Source organism: Amphiura filiformis, chromosome 16, assembly GCF_039555335.1.
Source record: "Amphiura filiformis chromosome 16, Afil_fr2py, whole genome shotgun sequence".
Taxonomy (NCBI): domain Eukaryota; kingdom Metazoa; phylum Echinodermata; class Ophiuroidea; order Amphilepidida; family Amphiuridae; genus Amphiura; species Amphiura filiformis.
This window is the reverse complement of record NC_092643.1, coordinates 31,415,656-31,426,433: the sequence shown is the minus strand read 5'-3', so window position 1 is coordinate 31,426,433 and position 10,778 is coordinate 31,415,656. Positions and strand designations below refer to the sequence as shown.

At 35.6% G+C, this 10,778-nt stretch overlaps 1 long non-coding RNA gene across 1 annotated transcript; it reads right to left on the bottom strand.

The window, feature by feature from the left end:
• Nucleotides 1-7,371: 7,371 nt before the first annotated feature.
• On the bottom strand, nt 7,372-10,552 carry LOC140136560 (uncharacterized). Its single transcript, XR_011856687.1, has 3 exons — nt 10,210-10,552; nt 9,160-9,244; nt 7,372-8,322 (listed from the first exon to the last, which is right to left on the bottom strand). It is a non-coding gene; the product is annotated as an uncharacterized lncRNA (long non-coding RNA).
• Nucleotides 10,553-10,778: the final 226 nt, after the last annotated feature.

The following is a 10,778-nucleotide window of genomic DNA, read 5'->3' as shown; positions in this document are numbered from 1 at the left end:
CATTATGGAATTTGAGTAAATCAATTACCGACACAAGCAGGTATACAGTGTATTATTTTATTTTTATTTCGTATCTCAGGAGCACAGCTCACTTGGTAAGGCATCAGAATTTGGTACACTAGCGCTTCGAACTTTAAATCGGAAGGTGGTGAGTTCGAGCCTCATCACGGTCACATTAATTTTATAAACCAAATATTGTTCGAACTTTTCATATTTGTTTTTCTTTTATTGTTTCTTTTCTTTATCTTTTTTTTTTTCTTGTTTTATTTATTTTTTTCTTTATTTTTCTTTGATTCATATTGCCAGTGTAAGGAGAGGAGGGAACTAACGGCCCATTCAGTGATTTTTTTTCATCCGGACGATCGTAAAAATCATCAAAATTCAGATTTTGTACAAGACTGCGGAACTCAGTCTTCAATGATATAGTCAGTAATAATCTTTTGGTCATTATATGACTATCATCATTTGACGACTGAGTTCTTATGATACATCATCCGAAGAGCAGTTTCAGACAATTGCTTGGGATTGTTGGGGCAGAGGTTATCTTTTGAATTCTTTCATGACCACTGAAGCAGAGTTAAACCTGTCAAGGACACTCGGCGTGAATTGAACTGACCATGTCACTCGCCACAAAAGAATGTCAAAGGTCATAAAACATCAACTTGGTGTCTTCTGCTAGTGGTTCAGCCCTAAGCCGTGTAGGCCTATTTAAGACAAAAATAATGCATTTACGTGAATCTGTAATTTATATACTGACAGTATATATAAATTAGCTACATGTATTTGAATGGGGCTTCAACTTCGTCAATACTGCCGTTTTCTTGGGTTTTTTGCCAATTGTTTTCATTAAAATTTTTATAAAAGTAACAATTTGATTTTTTTTTTTTTTTTTTTTTTTTCACTGAATGGGGCTTTGCAACGCGATATATTCAAAACTTGTATTCACCTACTGTTATAGCATTAATCCGATTATTACACAACCTCGCCAGCGTATTCAAGACATCCAATGCAAATAATCACCTAGATTATGACGTATCATACCGTAAATATGGCGGAGTACTCAAATTCATTCAACAAAAGCATGATTACAAGCTATTGCAATCTACCGCGACAGCTCGTCTCACACTCATAACAAATGCACTATACGATCAAATAGGTTGACGACAACGTTTGATTGAATGCACTGCATTGCGCCATGATTATGGTGAAGGACACCGGTTCAATTCCTTTGTATGGAGCCAATCAATAATTTCACGCACATCCTCTATTATTGCCCAACTATTTCCCGGGATGATTGCACACTGTAAAAGAGCTATTGTTATAATGTTTGATGAAATCGTGTTTAACTACCGTATTTGCTTAAGAACGGCACAATACAGATAAAGCAGGCAGATTTACTACATGTGGTACATGTATATACATATAGGGAATGTGTGTGAGTCACGTATTACCTAATTATAATAGAGGCGTATCCAAAAATGAATTCACGCCCCTTTCAAATGTCGAGCCAAAGTGCAGGCCCTATTCGCCACTTGCACGGTTCCGCCATTATGCACTATATGCGGGAGAGCCTCGAACTGGCAGCATACATGAAAGGAAGAATTACGTAACCTTACACAGAATGTTATATGACTGGTTCAATTCCCATTCATGTATGCTGCCAGTTCGAGGCTCTCCCGCACATAGTGCATAATGGCGGAACCGTGCAAGTGGCGAATGCTGTTTTGCATTACTGCAGTTTCTTTAATCGTCAGATGCAAAGTATATAATATACTTGTACATCTATTGTATTACGTATACAATAGGTGATGCCAGTAAATCTGTACAGGCACGCATTATGCTGGCGCGATTGTTAGACACGCATGCTCGAACGATCGGCCCTTATGAATATACGAGAATTCACAGCATACGGGGACTTTGACTGTTTGTGATTTGTCTGTGGTGTGGTCCGATGGTTTCGAACGAAACGTCGTGGTTACGAAACGTAAGTTCCCGTCGTGTTTACGAAACGTAAGTTCCCGTCGTGTTTACGAAACGTAAGTTCCCGTATTTGATTTAATTTCTGTATAATTTTGTTTTTATTTGGTATAGTGAAATAACATGTTGAACTTTTACACATCACTCGCAGATTAGAGAAACATAAATATATTTGGCTGAGTGGCATTTTCTAAAATATTTGGAAATTATTTGACAAGAAATTATAAAAACCTGTAAAAGAATTGCCAAACCAGTATTTGACAAGATATTTATTTACTGGTAAATTTTTACGTTTATAAGTATTTCCCATTATTTTTGATTTTCCTTCTTTTGCCCGAATTTCTTCTTTAATAAAGTCAGACTTTACGCAATTTAAATTATCTTTGGACTTTTTATCCCAAATTTACGCGCTATTTCAGGTTTTTGTCACATGAGTGGAAGTAGATGACATCTCGGTGGTAATATGTTATATTCCCCGGTATTTTCCGCCCAAGCCGGTAAATGAGTTTACTAGCATTTGGCAGTATGGCTACCATGAATTATATTGACCCTTTTTCCCAACTATAATCAAAATAGTTATTTCGTCAATTCTTAAAAGTAAATAAATGTTGCACTTAAGGGATCTAAAATGAGCGTTTATTGCGTTTCGACAGTATTTTTTGTGGGACATGAGAGCACCTCAGACCTATCGAATTGCATTCTGAATACGAAGCATGTCTTTCTGATATCAAATAATTTTCATTTTTGAAAATCACGATATAATACAAATTTTATGACAAATTATAAAAATTTGATATTTTTCAAATTTTTGATATATAACAGTCCTCGAAGTAAATTATATAAATCTAATGATATGTTCTTAAAGTGTATGTAGCAGGGAGGAAAAGCCGACGGTCAATTGAAAATTTTGACCTTTCATATCGAAGATATGGATTTTTTCCCAAAAAGACCTAATTTTTTTGGTGTTTTTGGAAAAAAAATCCATATATTTAATACGAAAGGTCCAAATTTTCAATTGATCGTCGGCTTTTCATCCCACCTACATACACTTTAAGTATAAATCATCAGATTTATAAAGTTTACTTCAAGTACTGTTAAATATCAAAAATATCAATTTTAATGATTTGCCATAAAATGTGTATTAAATTGCGAATTTCAAAAAATCAAAATTATTTGATATCAGAATGACATTCTTCGTATTCAGAATGCAATTCGATATGTCTGACGTGTTCTAATGTCCCAAAATAAATACTGTCCAAACGTTCATACCCCAGCCCTTAATAATAGAGACCCAGGTGTAATCACAGTTGAAAGGTGCAAAACGTAATAAACAACAGACACGTATTTTTTTCAACATTTAAAGTGTAGATTGTATGCAGAAAATAATAATAATGATAATAATATAATAATAATAATAATAATAATAATAATAATAATAATAATAATAATAATAATAATAATAATAATAATAATAATTGTCACTTTCAAATACATTGTACTACTAGTTCTCATTTTTCTCAAATCTAGAAATCTATAGCCTAAACCAATAGGGTTACGCCCCCCTCCTTTAACGTACAATTTTCCGTAAACCAGACGTAATGTTGAAATAAGTTGTAGAAATAGTAGAATTTAAATAGCTTATTAAACTGTTCACAGCTTCAGTTGCTATAGACAAATCAATGGTGAGACTAAATATGGCCTTTAATTAAGATGCTCACTTTGTCTTTTAATAAACAAGACAGTCCACAACACTCCAAATTTAGATACAGCGATGTAGCTTGTAGTTTTCTTATTAGATTTCTTATTAGATTTCTTTCTCACCATGTATAACATGAGATGGCTAAAATGATGATATATTATTTAGAAGAGTTTTTCTACGACAAGCAGCAGACTTATTGTCTTGTTCCTTTTTGTTTGAACAAAAGAGCTGAGTTAATAGTTGTAAATCTCAGTTTGAAAGATAACAAGTTTTTTTGATTATAACAGACAGAGACCGCATATTTTAATAGTATAGCTTTTGTGAAGCTCATCATAAATTCTACTCCTACACTAAATTACATGCTATAGCCACCAGAGGAACCGCTGGTTCAATATCAATAAAAGCTGTCTGCAAGTTGGGTCAAAGGTCATGTAAAGGTTACTAGAGGTCATTTTGTGATAATCTTCAAAATACTAATACCACTCTAAATTACATGCTATGACCACCAGAGGAACCGCTGGCTCAATGTTAATAAAAGGTGTGTGCAAGTTGGGGTCAAAGTTCATGTAAATGTTACTAGAGGTAATTTTCTGATAAGCTTCAAATTTCTACTCCTACTCTAAATTACATTCTATAGCCAGCAGAGGAACCGCTGGCTCAATGCTAATAAAAGTTCATGTTAATTTTACTAGAGGTCATTTTCTGATTAGCTTAAAAATATCTACTCCTATTCTAAATTACATGCTATAGCCCCGGGGCTATAGCCACCAGAGGAACCGCTGGCTCAATGTTAATAAAAGGTGTGTGCAAGTTGGGGTCAAAGGTCATGTTAATTTTACTAGAGGTCATTTAATGATAAGCTTCAAAATTCTACTCCTACTCTAAATTACATGCTATAGCCAGCAGAGGAACCGCTGGCTCAATGTTAATAAAAGTTCATGTTAATTTTACTAGAGGTCATTTTCTGATTAGCTTAAAAATATCTACTCCTATTCTAAATTACATGCTATAGCCACCAGAGGAACCGCTGGCTCAATGTTAATAAAAGGTGTGTGCAAGTTGGGGTCAAAGGTCATGTTAATTTTACTAGAGGTCATTTAATGATAAGCTTCAAAATTCTACTCCTACTCTAAATTACATGCTATAGCCAGCAGAGGAACCGCTGGCTCAATGTTAATAAAAGGTGTGTGCAAGTTGGGGTCAAAGGTCATGTTAATTTTACTAGAGGTCATTTTCTGATAAGCTTCAAAATACTACTCCTACTCTAAATTACATGCTATGACCACCAATAGCTACCAAACATGGTCAGAAAAACCGCTGGCCTAAGCTTCATAAAACGTTTCAAACATGTGCGCTATAGTTGGTGTCAAAGGTCATGTAGGGGTTATTAGAGGTTATTTTGTGAAAATCTTTCAGATGCTCAGTACTCCTTCAAATTACATGTAATGAATACAAAACTTGGTCTGAAGAACCACTAGCCCAAGCTTAATTAAATTTGTACAGCATTGGATCAAATTACACTCTCTGGCTGAAACAAATTTGAATAGCTTATTAAACTGTTCACAGCTTCAGTTGATATGGACAAATCAATGGTGAGACTAAATATGGCCTTTAATTAAGAGAAGTTGCTCACTTTGTCTTTTAATAAACAAGACAGTACACTTATTTTGTAAGCGCTCTTTAGCAAAGTCATAGTTCATTGAATTTACAACAATTTCTGATAAGCTTGAAAATACTACTCCTATTCTAAATTACATGATATGACCAACAAACATAATCAGGCCTGAGCTTCATAAAACTTGTGCCCTACCTGGGGTCAAAGGTCATGTAAGGGTTATTAGGGGTTATTTTGTGAAAATCTTTCAAATGCTCAGTACTTCTTCAAATTACAAAAAATGCTTAATTAAATTTGTACCGCATGGTATCATACAAGAGTCAAAGGAGTTTTGCTAAATTACACTCTCTGACTGAAACAAATTTGAATAGCTTATTAAACTGTTCACAGCTTCAGCTTCAGACAAATCAATGATGAGACTAAATATGGCCTTTAATTAAGATGCTCACTTTGTCTTTTAATAAACAAGACAGCATATAACATTATATATTTAGATTTACCGTATTGGTAATCTTCAAAATATACTCCTTCTCTAATTACATGCTATGACCACCAAACGTGATCAGAAAAACCGATTTGTAAGCGCTCTTTTAGCAAATTCACAGTTCATTGAATTTACAACCGTATGACAAAACGGGCTAAAAATAGTAACTTTTGCACAAGATTTGTAATTTAAAGAGAATTGGCCATTGCTCATTCTAGTGACGCTAGTATATGCACAATATAAGTGTGCCTTTTCATTTAATGCCATAAAATTTGAAAAATACTGTAAGGAACACTTGAGGTTTTGACTTTTAAAACTTATATTTTAGTCAAAAAAATGGGCTTGGATAGGAAGTTTTCAACAGATTTATCACATTCGCCTTGCTATAACATTAAATTGCGTTATCTGTTGACCTAGAGACGAAAAGTGTTTTAAGAGAGAAGTGTTAGCTTTCGTTTAAATAAAATTCTAATTGGATGAAGGGAACACTTGAGGTTTCGACAAAAACAATCAAAGAGGTCCATTTTTCAGTTAGAAGCCCCACAGCTCTTCGATGCTATGCACTCAACCGTGTAGTATAATCAAAGACTGTAGTGGAGACAATCACTGCTTGCTTGAGAGCTGTTGGACGAAAATGTGTGCTCAGGTGTATCAAGGTGGAATCTGTGCGCATGATGGTTTATAAGAGAATCGTTTTTGTATAGAAACATTTCCATATGAACAATCAATGGGATTTGAAAGTAAGAATATAAAATTTATTTAAATTAAACTATTTCAATATGATTTTTTAAACATAAAATATATCTTTTGTTATGGTGTTTGTTTTATTCTAAAATTTTAAATGTTTTTTTTTTTTTAAGTTTAGTCGTTTGAGATTTTTACACGCCAAAAATTGTAGCGCAGCAATTATGATATAATGTCTTGATATACACTGAAAACCTAAATTGGTCAGCTGGACTAACTTAAAGCTAGTCCAGATGGTGCCCACCTGGACTAGCTTTAAGCTAGTCAGTTTTGCTGGACTAACAAGGATGACTAACTTATCTTAGTCCAGCATGCTGGACTAGCTTTTAGTTAGTCGCTTGACTAGCTTTTGGTTAGTCGCTGACTAGTTTGATGTTAGTCAGCACGCTGGACTAGTTAAGGTTAGTTGCTTGACTAGTTTTTAGACTAGCTTGATGTTAGTCCAGCGTGCTGGACTAGTTAAGGTTAGTCGCTCGACTAGTTATTGACTAGCTTTAAGTTAGTCCAACTGGTGCCCATCTGGACTAACATAGCCCTAGTCAAGCCAGCTGGACTAATGTAACATTAGTCCAGCTGGCTTGACTAACATGCTCGACTAACCTCAAGCTAGTCCAGCCAGCCGAACAAACCTAATGCAAACCATACATGCAGTTGCATATTGGATACAGTCTGATAAGGGTTATACAATTGGAAAGTAAATGCGCCACATGTGGATTTAGTCTAGATAGATTAATGTTTGCTTATTGCTTCCCTGCATGAATTTACAAGAATTATTCCATAGATAATCTTGAATCATGCAGCATAAATAGTGAAATATGAAGCAAAGCAAGCACCAATAATTAGTACAGAACTAGACCTGCATGTTGGCGAGGATTTTGATTTTTCTCTTCTGATCATGTTGTCTCATTTCATCTGCCTACCTAGTACCCACCACAGACTGTATCCTATCCTCTTTTGGACACAATAGATTCTGAAATAAGAAACAATTCAAAGTCCAAAATAACATTAGAAAAAACTTTATGACATTCTTATCTTGCATCCAACATTATGATATCCAACTCTTCATATAAAAGCATTAAACATAAATTACAAAGATTTCTGTTTATGAAATTTAGTAAATAAATAACTAATTATAAATGTATTTAATCTGTCAAAACCTTAACTGTTTTTTGTTTAAAACAGCTTGTTTGACAGATTAAAAACATTAATATTGATCATGTTGATTACAATTCACAGTATAGAGTCTATCCAGATGTCATACAAATTAACATACATAATAAGCATCATGGATAGGTATAATACCATTTTTCACCCTGATATGGCAGTGACGTCATTGCATAGTCATCCAGCAAACAAACTCATGATGTTCCTTTTTTTTAAATCTACAATTCATATTTGCTAACCTTAGAGAAAGTGAACCTTAAAGATAGTGGTCCTTAGAGATAGCGGACCACCGCTGGTCGGAAAGGGCATTATATAATTTTTTAATGCCTGATTGTGAGAAAAATAGTCATTAAAGTTTGTCACTCATATTCACAATAATGAAGTCACCACAATCAAAAGTTTTGATGAATCCATTTTGAATGTTTGTCAAATCATGAATCAGACAAGTTTCATGTGCATGATTCAGATAAATCCATCTTTGACAGGCAAAATTAGTGCAAGGTTCTTTTTTCACACTACTTGTTTGTGTAACGTCTTAACTTGTTATTTTGCACGGCTGATGTACAGCATTTTCTTCTTGATGAGTTGCAATTGTTGGAAGTCTATTTCTACCACAGTTGGGTTACATTTCAGCAGCATCTGAAAGCAAATGATACAAAAAGTTACTATTAGTTAAACTTTAACAGGCAAAATGAATATTCCTGCTTTCACATCTGGCAGTTTTCTGAAAAAATATTTTGTGTCAGCGAGAACTTTATTTACAGTTTAATACATGTATAGTCTACGGACCCCCAAAGTGATATGGAAGGAAAAAAAGGAGTCTGACTTAGTAACTCATGGCCCAGAGATAGTAACTCAGGGCCGGCCCGAGATAGGAACTTCGGGGCCCTGAGATAGTAACTCAGGGTCCCGAGATAGTAACTTGGGGTCATGACATAGAAACTCGGGGTCCCGTCATAGTAACTCAGGGTCCGACATAGTACATCAGGGCCCGAAATAGTAACTTGGGCCCCAAGATAGTAACTTGGGGCCCCGACTAAGTAACTCGGGGTCTGAGATAGTAACTTGGGGCACGAGATAGTACCTGTGGCCCCGCGATAGTAACTCGGGGTCTGAAATAGTAACTCAGGCCCTGAGATATTAACTTGGGGCCCGAGATAGTAACTCAGGTTTTCACTTTTTGCAGCAATTTAACCCAAAATTTGTTGATTTTGCCCCCCCCCCCCCTGAAATTTACTCCCCATCAGCCACCCCCACCCAAAATCCCAGTGCCGCCACTGAGATCCATATGTGTGGTAGCCACAGTTTATAACATTTAAACATGCTAAACTTAACATATTTCAGGCATAAAATTTCACTTGGGGTTATAATATATGAGCTTTCTTCTGATGCCCAAAAACAATTCTTCATTTTGATAAGATATTTGTAACAGTAGGGGGATGAGGCTGTCATCTGGTCATACATTTTTTCAATTACCTTTGTTATTTGAGTGAAATCCTCCAGACTGTATATGTTGAGTCTTTCAAGCTTCACGGTTGCATCGTCAAAAAAGGAACAGAACCTATATGAAAAAAATACATGCCATTAAAATGCTATAATTTGACAAACTGTCGACTGTAGATTTTGTTTGGGTCGTGGTTGTTATTCTAAAAAAAGTGATAATTAATAATTTTGCAGACCATGCACATAGCATTTCTTAGTTGAGAGCCCCTGGAGGAATTTCCAAACGGCATGCCCCAAAATGCTTGCCCCCCCCTCTTGGCCTACCCAAAATCCCCCCTATATGCCAAATTTTTGGGATCCAATTTTGCAAACATGGTCTATATTGCGAGCGGGAAAATTTACATATCATTTCCGTACTGTTTCCTACGCCTTATAAGATCATTTTATTTAAAAGGTGCCCCATGAATGTGTGCCAAAATTGCTCCCCCCTTTTCGGCTAGCCAACCCCCCCCCTCTCTCCCAATTTCATTTCACTTTATTCCAAGTAGTTTTCTTCTAATTCCATTGTGGTCCTTGAGCCATGAATTGCAATTTTACATTTAGAATAAATTATAGCAACAAACAATAAAGTATCAAAAACAGTACACAACTTTACCCCCATCCCCAGTGGCGGCTTATGCTCGGGGGCTTATGTTATAATATAATTACACACTGTACACAGGCAGTCCCTAATTTAACATGGAGGATCTGGGCTCATCAGCTAGCTTATCAATACCTTTATATCATTATAAAGGTGCCAAGGCCTGAACTTACACTTTAATTCATGACCAAGGCCCAATCATGCCAATGCAAGTACCGGTACATTGTAGAATATCATAGTGCACACATGATTGCTATAAACAACAAAATTACTAGTACTAGTAGTACGCGTATGCATGTTGTATTGTGCTGTTACCACTGCTGTACATAGTACATATAGGGTATAGTGACTGGCATTCTGAGCTGATATTATTTTTGTCTTTCAGTTCTGATGTAATATAACAAATTGCAACCTTACATATATCAACACAAAGCAAGACTTACCTTCATGTTCTACAAAATCTTGATGAATTAATTCCAGGACATTTTGTGGCAAAAACTTGAGAGTGTTGCTCTGTAGTGAAGTGACAGCAGTATCCAGTTGACCTCAGCAGTTGACAGTTACAAAATGTATGTTTCCCCGCTTATAGATTTCAGTTGGGTCAGAGGTCACATACCACAGACTACTGGCAAATTGACTAACTTAAGCTAGTCAAGCAGGCGTCTTGACTAACTTAAAGCTAGTCAAGCCAGCTCGACTAATGTTAAACTAGTCCATCTTCATTTACCAACTTAAGCTAGTCCTTCCCGCTTGACTAACCATAAGCTAGTCAATCCTTAAAACTAGTCCAGCAGGTCAAATCACATTAGTCAAGCCAGCTGGACTAATCAAAACTAGTCCAGCTGGCTGAAAACTAGTCCAGCAGGCTTGACTAGGTTGAAATACTAGCTTAAGCTAGTCAAGCAGGCTTGACTAACCAGTTTGACTAGTTTAAAGCTAGTCCAGCCTGCAATTGACTAGTTTAAGTTTTCAGTGTAGGGCAAACATATTTTTTAATGGAATATTTTCTTAG